The following is a 14371-nucleotide window of genomic DNA, read 5'->3' on the forward strand; positions in this document are numbered from 1 at the left end:
CACACATCATCCCAAATGTCACTAAACAGCTGGAAACGGGGAGATAAGCCTTTTTTGGAAGCATTGATTAAGATTTCTGACTTTTTCATCACATGTCAGCCCAAGTGTCAAAAAAGCGCTGGAAACAGGGAGATATGCCTTTTTTGGAAGAAAAGGTTAAATTCTTGAATTTTTAATCACAGATCATCCCAAATGTCACTAAACAGCTGTAAACGGGGAGATAAGCCTTTTTTGGAAGCAATGGTTAAGATTTTGACTTTTTCATCACATATCAGCTCCAGTGTCAGAAAAGCGCTGGAAACAGGGAGATATGCCTTTTTTTGGAAGAAATGGTTAAATTCTTGAATTTTTCATCACACATCATCCCAAATGTCACTAAACAGCTGGAAACGGGGAGATAAGCCTTTTTTGGAAGCATTGATTAAGATTTCTGACTTTTTCATCACATGTCAGCCCAAGTGTCAAAAAAGCGCTGGAAACAGGGAGATATGCCTTTTTTGGAAGAAATGGTTAAATTCTTGAATTTTTAATCACAGATCATCCCAAATGTCACTAAACAGGTGGAAACGGGGAGATAAGCCTTTTTTGGAAGCAATGGTTAACATTTTGACTTTTTCATCACATGTCAGCCCAAGTGTCAGAAAAGCGCTGGAAACAGGGAGATAAGCCTTTTTTGGAAGAAATGGTTAAATTCTTGAATTTTTCATCACACATCATCCCAAATGTCACTAAACAGCTGGAAACGGGGAGATAAGCCTTTTTTGGAAGCAATGGTTAACATTTTGACTTTTTCATCACATATCAGCTCAAGTGTCAGAAAAGCGCTGGAAACAGGGAGATATGCCTTTTTTTGGAAGAAATGGTTAAATTCTTGAATTTTTCATCACACATCATCCCAAATGTCACTAAACAGCTGGAAACGGGGAGATAAGCCTTTTTTGGAAGCAATGGTTAACATTTTGACTTTTTCATCACATATCAGCTCAAGTGTCAAAAAAGCGCTGGAATCAGGGGGATAAGCCTTTTTTTGGAAGAAATGGTTAAATTCTTGAATTTTTCATCACAAATCATCCCAAATGTCAATAAACAGCTGGAAACGGGGAGATAAGCCTTTTTTGGAAGCAATGGTTACCATTTTGACTTTTTCATCACATATCAGCTCAAGTGTCAGAAAAGCGCTGGAAACAGGGAGATATGCCTTTTTTTGGAAGAAATGGTTAAATTCTTGAATTTTTCATCACACATCATCCCAAATGTCACTAAACAGCTGGAAACGGGGAGATAAGCCTTTTTTGGAAGCATTGATTAAGATTTCTGACTTTTTCATCACATGTCAGCCCAAGTGTCAAAAAAGCGCTGGAAACAGGGAGATATGCCTTTTTTGGAAGAAAAGGTTAAATTCTTGAATTTTTAATCACAGATCATCCCAAATGTCACTAAACAGCTGTAAACGGGGAGATAAGCCTTTTTTGGAAGCAATGGTTAAGATTTTGACTTTTTCATCACATATCAGCTCCAGTGTCAGAAAAGCGCTGGAAACAGGGAGATATGCCTTTTTTTGGAAGAAATGGTTAAATTCTTGAATTTTTCATCACACATCATCCCAAATGTCACTAAACAGCTGGAAACGGGGAGATAAGCCTTTTTTGGAAGCATTGATTAAGATTTCTGACTTTTTCATCACATGTCAGCCCAAGTGTCAAAAAAGCGCTGGAAACAGGGAGATATGCCTTTTTTGGAAGAAATGGTTAAATTCTTGAATTTTTAATCACAGATCATCCCAAATGTCACTAAACAGGTGGAAACGGGGAGATAAGCCTTTTTTGGAAGCAATGGTTAACATTTTGACTTTTTCATCACATGTCAGCCCAAGTGTCAGAAAAGCGCTGGAAACAGGGAGATAAGCCTTTTTTGGAAGAAATGGTTAAATTCTTGAATTTTTCATCACACATCATCCCAAATGTCACTAAACAGCTGGAAACGGGGAGATAAGCCTTTTTTGGAAGCAATGGTTAACATTTTGACTTTTTCATCACATATCAGCTCAAGTGTCAGAAAAGCGCTGGAAACAGGGAGATATGCCTTTTTTTGGAAGAAATGGTTAAATTCTTGAATTTTTCATCACACATCATCCCAAATGTCACTAAACAGCTGGAAACGGGGAGATAAGCCTTTTTTGGAAGCAATGGTTAACATTTTGACTTTTTCATCACATATCAGCTCAAGTGTCAAAAAAGCGCTGGAATCAGGGGGATAAGCCTTTTTTTGGAAGAAATGGTTAAATTCTTGAATTTTTCATCACAAATCATCCCAAATGTCAATAAACAGCTGGAAACGGGGAGATAAGCCTTTTTTGGAAGCAATGGTTACCATTTTGACTTTTTCATCACATATCAGCTCAAGTGTCAGAAAAGCGCTGGAAACAGGGAGATATGCCTTTTTTTGGAAGAAATGGTTAAATTCTTGAATTTTTCATCACACATCATCCCAAATGTCACTAAACAGCTGGAAACGGGGAGATAAGCCTTTTTTGGAAGCATTGATTAAGATTTCTGACTTTTTCATCACATGTCAGCCCAAGTGTCAAAAAAGCGCTGGAAACAGGGAGATAAGCCTTTTTTGTAAGAAATGGTTAAATTCTTGAATTTTTCATCACACATCATCCCAAATGTCACTAAACAGCTGGAAACGGGGAGATAAGCCTTTTTTGGAAGCATTGATTAAGATTTCTGACTTTTTCATCACATGTCAGCCCAAGTGTCAAAAAAGCGCTGGAAACAGGGAGATATGCCTTGTTTGGAAGAAATGGTTAAATTCTTGAATTTTTCATCACACATCATCCCAAATGTCACTAAACAGCTGGAAACGGGGAGATAAGCCTTTTTTGGAAGCAATGGTTAAGATTTTGACTTTTTCATCACATATCAGCTCCAGTGTCAGAAAAGCGCTGGATACAGGGAGATATGCCTTTTTTTGGAAGAATTGGTTAAATTCTTGAATTTTTCATCACACATCATCCCAAATGGCACTAAACAGCTGGAAACGGGGAGATAAGCCTTTTTTGGAAGCATTGATTAAGATTTCTGACTTTTTCATCACATGTCAGCCCAAGTGTCAAAAAAGCGCTGGAAACAGGGAGATAAGCCTTTTTTGTAAGAAATGGTTAAATTCTTGAATTTTTCATCACACATCATCCCAAATGTCACTAAACAGCTGGAAACGGGGAGATAAGCCTTTTTTGGAGGCATTGATTAAGATTTCTGACTTTTTCATCACATATCAGCCCAAGTGTCAGAAAAGCGCTGGAAACAGGGAGATAAGCCTTTTTTGGAAGAAATGGTTAAATTCTTGAATTTTTCATCAAACATCATCCCAAATGTCACTAAACAGCTGGAAACGGGGAGATAAGCCTTTTTTGGAAGCATTGATTAAGATTTCTGACTTTTTCATCACATGTCAGCCCAAGTGTCAAAAAAGCGCTGGAAACAGGGAGATAAGCCTTTTTTGGAAGAAGTGGTTAAATTCTTGAATTTTTCATCACACATCATCCCAAATGTCACTAAACAGCTGGAAACGGGGAGATAAGCCTTTTTTGGAAGCAATGGTTAAGATTTTGACTTTTTCATCACATATCAGCTCCAGTGTCAGAAAAGCGCTGGATACAGGGAGATATGCCTTTTTTTGGAAGAATTGGTTAAATTCTTGAATTTTTCATCACACATCATCCCAAATGGCACTAAACAGCTGGAAACGGGGAGATAAGCCTTTTTTGGAAGCATTGATTAAGATTTCTGACTTTTTCATCACATGTCAGCCCAAGTGTCAAAAAAGCGCTGGAAACAGGGAGATAAGCCTGTTTTGTAAGAAATGGTTAAATTCTTGAATTTTTCATCACACATCATCCCAAATGTCACTAAACAGCTGGAAACGGGGAGATAAGCCTTTTTTGGAGGCATTGATTAAGATTTCTGACTTTTTCATCACATATCAGCCCAAGTGTCAGAAAAGCGCTGGAAACAGGGAGATAAGCCTTTTTTGGAAGAAATGGTTAAATTCTTGAATTTTTCATCAAACATCATCCCAAATGTCACTAAACAGCTGGAAACGGGGAGATAAGCCTTTTTTGGAAGCATTGATTAAGATTTCTGACTTTTTCATCACATGTCAGCCCAAGTGTCAGAAAAGCGCTGGAAACAGGGAGATATGCCTTTTTTGGAAGAAATGGTTAAATTCTTGAATTTTTCATCACACATCATCCCAAATGGCACTAAACAGCTGGAAACGGGGAGATATGCCTTTTTTTGGAAGAAATGGTTAAATTCTTGAATTTTTCATCACACATAACTCCAAATGTCAATAAACAGCTGGAAACGGGGAGATAAGCCTTTTTTGGAAGCAATGGTTAACATTTTGACTTTTTCATCACATATCAGCTCAAGTGTCAGAAAAGCGCTGGAAACAGGGAGATATGCCTTTTTTTGGAAGAAATGGTTAAATTCTTGAATTTTTCATCACACATCATCCCAAATGTCACTAAACAGCTGGAAACGGGGAGATAAGCCTTTTTTGGAAGCATTGATTAAGATTTCTGACTTTTTCATCACATGTCAGCCCAAGTGTCAGAAAAGCACTGGAAACAGGGAGATATGCCTTTTTTTGGAAGAAATGGTTAAATTCTTGAATTTTTCATCACACATAACTCCAAATGTCAATAAACAGCTGGAAACGGGGAGATAAGCCTTTTTTGGAAGCAATGGTTAACATTTTGACTTTTTCATCACATATCAGCTCAAGTGTCAGAAAAGCGCTGGAAACAGGGAGATATGCCTTTTTTTGGAAGAAATGGTTAAATTCTTGAATTTTTAATCACAGATCATCCCAAATGGCACTAAGCAGCTGGAAACGGGGAGATAAGCCTTTTTTTGAAGCATTGATTAAGATTTCTGACTTTTTCATCACATGTCAGCCCAAGTGTCAAAAAAGCGCTGGAAACAGGGAGATAAGCCTTTTTTGGAAGAAGTGGTTAAATTCTTGAATTTTTCATCACACATCATCCCAAATGTCACTAAACAGCTGGAAACGGGGAGATAAGCCTTTTTTGGAAGCAATGGTTAAGATTTTGACTTTTTCATCACATATCAGCTCCAGTGTCAGAAAAGCGCTGGATACAGGGAGATAAGCCTTTTTTGGAAGAAATGGTTAAATTCTTGAATTTTTCATCAAACATCATCCCAAATGTCACTAAACAGCTGGAAACGGGGAGATAAGCCTTTTTTGGAAGCATTGATTAAGATTTCTGACTTTTTCATCACATGTCAGCCCAAGTGTCAGAAAAGCGCTGGAAACAGGGAGATATGCCTTTTTTGGAAGAAATGGTTAAATTCTTGAATTTTTCATCACACATCATCCCAAATGGCACTAAACAGCTGGAAACGGGGAGATAAGCCTTTTTTGGAAGCAATGGTTAACATTTTGACTTTTTCATCACATATCAGCTCCAGTGTCAGAAAAGCGCTGGAAACAGGGAGATATGCCTTTTTTTGGAAGAAATGGTTAAATTCTTGAATTTTTCATCACACATCATCCCAAATGTCACTAAGCAGCTGGAAACGGGGAGATAAGCCTTTTTTGTAAGCAATGGTTAACATTTTGACTTTTTCATCACATATCAGCTCAAGTGTCAGAAAAGCGCTGGAAACAGGGAGATAAGCCTTTTTTGGAAGAAATGGTTAAATTCTTGAATTTTTCATCACACATCATCCCAAATGTCACTAAACAGCTGTAAACGGGGAGATCAGCCTTTTTTGGAAGCATTGATTAAGATTTCTGACTTTTTCATCACATGTCAGCCCAAGTGTCAGAAAAGCGCTGGAAACAGGGAGATATGCCTTTTTTGGAAGAAATGGTTAAATTCTTGAATTTTTCATCACACATAACTCCAAATGTCAATAAACAGCTGGAAACGGGGAGATAAGCCTTTTTTGGAAGCAATGGTTAACATTTTGACTTTTTCATCACATATCAGCTCAAGTGTCAGAAAAGCGCTGGAAACAGGGAGATATGCCTTTTTTTGGAAGAAATGGTTAAATTCTTGAATTTTTCATCACACATCATCCCAAATGTCAATAAACAGCTGGAAACGGGGAGATAAGCCTTTTTTGGAAGCATTGATTAAGATTTCTGACTTTTTCATCACATGTCAGCCCAAGTGTCAAAAAAGCGCTGGAAACAGGGAGATAAGCCTTTTTTGGAAGAAGTGGTTAAATTCTTGAATTTTTCATCACGCATCATCCCAAATGTCACTAAACAGCTGGAAACGGGGAGATAAGCCTTTTTTGGAAGCAATGGTTAAGATTTTGACTTTTTCATCACATATCAGCTCCAGTGTCAGAAAAGCGCTGGATACAGGGAGATATGCCTTTTTTTGGAAGAATTGGTTAAATTCTTGAATTTTTCATCACACATCATCCCAAATGGCACTAAACAGCTGGAAACGGGGAGATAAGCCTTTTTTGGAAGCATTGATTAAGATTTCTGACTTTTTCATCACATGTCAGCCCAAGTGTCAAAAAAGCGCTGGAAACAGGGAGATAAGCCTTTTTTGTAAGAAATGGTTAAATTCTTGAATTTTTCATCACACATCATCCCAAATGTCACTAAACAGCTGGAAACGGGGAGATAAGCCTTTTTTGGAGGCATTGATTAAGATTTCTGACTTTTTCATCACATATCAGCCCAAGTGTCAGAAAAGCGCTGGAAACAGGGAGATAAGCCTTTTTTGGAAGAAATGGTTAAATTCTTGAATTTTTCATCAAACATCATCCCAAATGTCACTAAACAGCTGGAAACGGGGAGATAAGCCTTTTTTGGAAGCATTGATTAAGATTTCTGACTTTTTCATCACATGTCAGCCCAAGTGTCAGAAAAGCGCTGGAAACAGGGAGATATGCCTTTTTTGGAAGAAATGGTTAAATTCTTGAATTTTTCATCACACATCATCCCAAATGGCACTAAACAGCTGGAAACGGGGAGATAAGCCTTTTTTGGAAGCATTGATTAAGATTTCTGACTTTTTCATCACATGTCAGCCCAAGTGTCAAAAAAGCGCTGGAAACAGGGAGATATGCCTTTTTTGGAAGAAATGGTTAAATTCTTGAATTTTTAATCACAGATCATCTCAAATGTCACTAAACAGCTGGAAACGGGGAGATAAGCCTTTTTTGGAAGCAATGGTTAACATTTTGACTTTTTCATCACATATCAGCTCCAGTGTCAGAAAAGCGCTGGAAACAGGGAGATATGCCTTTTTTTGGAAGAAATGGTTAAATTCTTGATTTTTCATCACACATCATCCCAAATGTCACTAAGCAGCTGGAAACGGGGAGATAAGCCTTTTTTGGAAGCATTGATTAAGATTTCTGACTTTTTCATCACATGTCAGCCCAAGTGTCAGAAAAGCACTGGAAACAGGGAGATATGCCTTTTTTGGAAGAAATGTTAAAATTCTTGAATTTTTCATCACACATAACTCCAAATGTCAATAAACAGCTGGAAACGGGGAGATAAGCCTTTTTTGGAAGCAATGGTTAACATTTTGACTTTTTCATCACATATCAGCTCAAGTGTCAGAAAAGCGCTGGAAACAGGGAGATATGCCTTTTTTTGGAAGAAATGGTTAAATTCTTGAATTTTCATCACACATCATCCCAAATGTCAATAAACAGCTGGAAACGGGGAGATAAGCCTTTTTTGGAAGCATTGATTAAGATTTCTGACTTTTTCATCACATGTCAGCCCAAGTGTCAAAAAAGCGCTGGAAACAGGGAGATAAGCCTTTTTTGGAAGAAGTGGTTAATTCTTGAATTTTTCATCACACATCATCCCAAATGTCACTAAACAGCTGGAAACGGGGAGATAAGCCTTTTTTGGAAGCAATGGTTAAGATTTTGACTTTTTTCATCACATATCAGCTCCAGTGTCAGAAAAGCGCTGGATACAGGGAGATATGCCTTTTTTTGGAAGAATTGGTTAAATTCTTGAATTTTTCATCACACATCATCCCAAATGGCACTAAACAGCTGGAAACGGGGAGATAAGCCTTTTTTGGAAGCATTGATTAAGATTTCTGACTTTTTCATCACATGTCAGCCAAAGTGTCCAAAAAAGCGCTGGAAACAGGGGAGATAAGCCTTTTTTGTAAGAAATGGTTAAATTCTTGAAATTTTTCATCACACATCATCCCAAATGTCACTAAACAGCTGGAAACGGGGAGATAAGCCTTTTTTGGAGGCATTGATTAAGATTTCTGACTTTTTCATCACATATCAGCCCAAGTGTCAGAAAAGCGCTGGAAACAGGGAGATAAGCCTTTTTTGGAAGAAATGGTTAAATTCTTGAATTTTTTCATCAAACATCATCCAAATGTCACTAAACAGCTGGAAACGGGGAGATAAGCCTTTTTTGGAAGCATTGATTAAGATTTCTGACTTTTTCATCACATGTCAGCCCAAGTGTCAGAAAGCGCTGGAAACAGGGAGATATGCCTTTTTTGGAAGAAATGGTTAAATTCTTGAATTTTTCATCACATATCATCCCAAATGGCACTAAACAGCTGGAAACGGGAGATAAGCCTTTTTTGGAAGCATTGATTAAGATTTCTGACTTTTTCATCACATGTCAGCCCAAGTGTCAAAAAAGCGCTGGAAACAGGGAGATATGCCTTTTTTGGAAGAAATGGTTAAATTCTTGAATTTTAATCACAGATCATCCCAAATGTCACTAAACAGCTGGAAACGGGGAGATAAGCCTTTTTTGGAAGCAATGGTTAACATTTTGACTTTTTCATCACATATCAGCTCAAGTGTCAGAAAAGCGCTGGAAACAGGGAGATATGCCTTTTTTTGGAAGAAATGGTTAAATTCTTGAATTTTTTCATCACACATCATCCCAAAATGTCAATAAACAGCTGGAAACGGGGAGATAAGCCTTTTTTTGTAAGCAATGGTTAACATTTTGACTTTTTCATCACATATCAGCTCAAGTGTCAGAAAAGCGCTGGAAACAGGGAGATAAGCCTTTTTTGGAAGAAATGGTTAAATTCTTGAATTTTTCATCACACATCATCCCAAATGTCACTAAACAGCTGTAAACGGGGAGATCAGCCTTTTTTGGAAGCATTGATTAAGATTTCTGACTTTTTTCATCACATGTCAGCCCAAGTGTCAGAAAAGCGCTGGAAACAGGGAGATATGCCTTTTTTTGGAAGAAATGGTTAAATTCTTGAATTTTCATCACACATCATCCCAAATGTCACTAAGCAGCTGGAAACGGGGAGATAAGCCTTTTTTGGAAGCATTGATTAAGATTTCTGACTTTTTCATCACATGTCAGCCCAAGTGTCCAGAAAAGCACTGGAAACAGGGAGATATGCCTTTTTTGGAAGAAATGGTTAAATTCTTGAATTTTTCATCACACATAACTCAAATGTCAATAAACAGCTGGAAACGGGGAGATAAGCCTTTTTTGGAAGCAATGGTTAACATTTTGACTTTTCATCACATATCAGCTCAAGTGTCAGAAAAGCGCTGGAAACAGGGAGATATGCCTTTTTTTGGAAGAAATGGTTAAATTCTTGAATTTTTCATCACACATCATCCCAAATGTCAATAAACAGCTGGAAACGGGGAGATAAGCCTTTTTGTAAGCAATGGTTAACATTTTGACTTTTCATCACATATCAGCTCAAGTGTCAGAAAGCGCTGGAAACAGGGAGATAAGCCTTTTTTGGAAGAAATGGTTAAATTCTTGAATTTTTCATCACACATCATCCCAAATGTCACTAAACAGCTGTAAACGGGGAGATCAGCCTTTTTTGGAAGCATTGATTAAGATTTCTGACTTTTTCATCACATGTCAGCCCAAGTGTCAGAAAAGCGCTGGAAACAGGGAGATATGCCTTGTTTGGAAGAAATGGTTAAATTCTTGAATTTTTCATCACACATCATCCCAAATGTCACTAAACAGCTGGAAACGGGGAGATAAGCCTTTTTTGGAAGCATTGATTAAGATTTCTGACTTTTTCATCACATGTCAGCCCAAGTGTCAGAAAAGCGCTGGAAACAGGGAGATAAGCCTTTTTGGAAGAAATGGTTAAATTCTTGAATTTTTCATCACACATCATCCCAAATGTCACTAAACAGCTGAAAACGGGGAGATAAGCCTTTTTTGGAAGCATTGATTAAGATTTCTGACTTTTCATCACATGTCAGCCCAAGTGTCAGAAAAGCGCTGGAAACAGGGAGATATGCCATTTTTGGAAGAAATGGTTAAATTCTTGAATTTTTCATCACACATCATCCCAAATGGCACTAAACAGCTGGAAACGGGGAGATAAGCCTTTTTTGGAAGCATTGATTAAGATTTCTGACTTTTTCATCACATGTCAGCCCAAGTGTCAAAAAAGCGCTGGAAACTGGGAGATATGCCTTTTTTGGAAGAAATGGTTAAATTCTTGAATTTTTAATCACAGATCATCCCAAATGTCACTAAACAGCTGGAAACGGGGAGATAAGCCTTTTTTGGAAGCAATGGTTAACATTTTGACTTTTTCATCACATGTCAGCCCAAGTGTCAGAAAAGCGCTGGATACAGGGAGATAAGCCTTTTTTGGAAGAAATGGTTAAATTCTTGAATTTTTCATCACACATCATCCCAAATGTCACTAAACAGCTGGAAACGGGGAGATAAGCTATTTTTGGAAGCATTGATTAAGATTTCTGACTTTTTCATCACATGTCAGCCCAAGTGTCAGAAAAGCGCTGGAAACAGGGAGATATGCCTTTTTTGGAAGAAATGGTTAAATTCTTGAATTTTTAATCACAGATCATCCCAAATGTCACTAAACAGCTGGAAACGGGGAGATAAGCCTTTTTTGGAAGCAATGGTTACCATTTTGACTTTTTCATCACATATCAGCTCCAGTGTCAGAAAAGCGCTGGAAACAGGGAGATATGCCTTTTTTTGGAAAAAATGGTTAAATTCTTGAATTTTTCATCACACATTATCCCAAATGTCACTAAACAGCTGGAAACGGGGAGATAAGCCTTTTTTGGAAGCATTGATTAAGATTTCTGACTTTTTCATCACATGTCAGCCCAAGTGTCAGAAAAGCGCTGGAAACAGGGAGATATGCCTTGTTTGGAAGAAATGGTTAAATTCTTGAATTTTTCATCACACATCATCCCAAATGTCACTAAACAGCTGGAAACGGGGAGATAAGCCTTTTTTGGAAGCATTGATTAAGATTTCTGACTTTTTCATCACATGTCAGCCCAAGTGTCAAAAAAGTGCTGGAAACAGGGAGATATGCCTTTTTTGGAAGAAATGGTTAAATTCTTGAAATTTTCATCACACATCATCCCAAATGTCACTAAACAGCTGGAAACGGGGAGATAAGCCTTTTTTGGAAGCATTGATTAAGATTTCTGACTTTTTCATCACATGTCAGCCCAAGTGTCAGAAAAGCGCTCGAAACAGGGAGATATGCCTTGTTTGGAAGAAATGGTTAAATTCTTGAATTTTTCATCACACATCATCCCAAATGTCACTAAACAGCTGGAAACGGGGAGATAAGCCTTTTTTGGAAGCATTGATTAAGATTTCTGACTTTTTCATCACATGTCAGCCCAAGTGTCAAAAAAGCGCTGGAAACAGGGAGATATGCCTTTTTTGGAAGAAATGGTTAAATTCTTGAATTTTTAATCACAGATCATCCCAAATGTCACTAAACAGCTGGAAACGGGGAGATAAGCCTTTTTTGGAAGCATTGGTTAAGATTTTGACTTTTTCATCACATATCAGCTCCAGTGTCAGAAAAGCGCTGGAAACAGGGAGATATGCCTTTTTTTGGAAGAAATGGTTAAATTCTTGAATTTTTCATCACACATCATCCCAAATGTCACTAAACAGCTGGAAACGGGGAGATCAGCCTTTTTTGGAAGCATTGATTAAGATTTCTGACTTTTTCATCACATGTCAGCCCAAGTGTCAGAAAAGCGCTGGAAACAGGGAGATATGCCTTGTTTGGAAGAAATGGTTAAATTCTTGAATTTTTCATCACACATCATCCCAAATGTCACTAAACAGCTGGAAACGGGGAGATAAGCCTTTTTTGGAAGCATTGATTAAGATTTCTGACTTTTTCATCACATGTCAGCCCAAGTGTCAGACAAGCGCTGGAAACAGGGAGATAAGCCTTTTTTGGAAGAAATGGTTAAATTCTTGAATTTTTCATCACACATCATCCCAAATGTCACTAAACAGCTGGAAACGGGGAGATAAGCCTTTTTTGGAAGCATTGATTAAGATTTCTGACTTTTTCATCACATGTCAGCCCAAGTGTCAAAAAAGCGCTGGAAACAGGGAGATATGCCTTTTTTGGAAGAAATGGTTAAATTCTTGAATTTTTCATCACACATCATCCCAAATGTCACTAAACAGCTGGAAACGGGGAAGTAAGCCTTTTTTGGAAGCAATGGTTAACATTTTGACTTTTTCATCACATATCAGCTCAAGTTTCAGAAAAGCGCTGGAAACAGGGAGATATGCCTTTTTTGGAAGAAATGGTTAAATTCTTGAATTTTTAATCACAGATCATCCCAAATGTCACTAAACAGCTGGAAACGGAGAGAAAAGCCTTTTTTGGAAGCAATGGTTAACATTTTGACTTTTTCATCACATATCACCTCCAGTGTCAGAAAAGCGCTGGAAACAGGGAGATATGCCTTTTTTTGGAAGAAATGGTTAAATTCTTGAATTTTTCATCACACATCATCCCAAATGTCAATAAACAGCTGGAAACGGGGAGATAAGCCTTTTTTGGAAGCAATGGTTAACATTTTGACTTTTTCATCACATATCAGCTCAAGTTTCAGAAAAGCGCTGGAAACAGGGAGATATGCCTTTTTTTGGAAGAAATGGTTAAATTCTTGAATTTTTCATCACACATCATCCCAAATGTCACTAAACAGCTGGAAACGGGGAGATAAGCCTTTTTTGGAAGCATTGATTAAGATTTTGACTTTTTCATCACATATCAGCTCCAGTGTCAGAAAAGCGCTGGAAACAGGGAGATATGCCTTTTTTTGGAAGAAATGGTTAAATTCTTGAATTTTTCATCACACATCATCCCAAATGTCACTAAACAGCTGGAAACGGGGAGATAAGCCTTTTTTGGAAGCATTGATTAAGATTTCTGACTTTTTCATCACATGTCAGCCCAAGTGTCAAAAAAGCGCTGGAAACAGGGAGATATGCCTTTTTTGGAAGAAATGGTTAAATTCTTGAATTTTTAATCACAGATCATCCCAAATGTCACTAAACAGCTGGAAACGGGGAGATACGCCTTTTTTGGAAGCAATGGTTAACATTTTGACTTTTTCATCACATATCAGCTCCAGTGTCAGAAAAGCGCTGGAAACAGGGAGATATGCCTTTTTTTGGAAGAAACGGTTAAATTCTTGAATTTTTCATCACACATCATCCCAAATGTCACTAAACAGCTGGAAACGGGGAGATATGCCTTTTTTGGAAGAAATGGTTAAATTCTTAAATTTTTAATCACAGATCATCCCAAATGTCACTAAACAGCTGGAAACGGGGAGATAAGCCTTTTTTGGAAGCAATGGTTAACATTTTGACTTTTTCATCACATATCAGCTCCAGTCTCAAAAAAGCGCTGGAAACAGGGAGATATGCCTTTTTTGGAAGAAATGGTTAAATTCTTGAATTTTTAATCACAGATCATCCCAAATGTCACTAAACAGCTGGAAACGGGGAGATAAGCCTTTTTTGGAAGCAATGGTTAACATTTTGACTTTTTCATCACATATCAGCTCCAGTGTCAGAAAAGCGCTGGAAACAGGGAGATATGCCTTTTTTTGGAAGAAATGGTTAAATTCTTGAATTTTTCATCACACATCATCCCAAATGGCACTAAACAGCTGGAAACGGGGAGATAAGCCTTTTTTGGAAGCATTGATTAAGATTTCTGACTTTTTCATCACATGTCAGCCCAAGTGTCAAAAAAGCGCTGGAAACAGGGAGATATGCCTTTTTTGGAAGAAATGGTTAAATTCTTGAATTTTTCATCACACATCATCCCAAATGTCACTAAACAGCTGGAAACGGGGAAATAAGCCTTTTTTGGAAGCAATGGTTAACATTTTGACTTTTTCATCACATATCAGCTCAAGTGTCAGAAAAGCGCTGGAAACAGGGAGATATGCCTTTTTTGGAAGAAATGGTTAAATTCTTGAATTTTTCATCACACATCATCCCAAATGGCACTAAACAGCTGGAAACGGGGAGATAA

Source organism: Limanda limanda, chromosome 3, assembly GCF_963576545.1.
Source record: "Limanda limanda chromosome 3, fLimLim1.1, whole genome shotgun sequence".
In the NCBI taxonomy this organism is placed as follows: Eukaryota; Metazoa; Chordata; class Actinopteri; order Pleuronectiformes; family Pleuronectidae; genus Limanda; species Limanda limanda.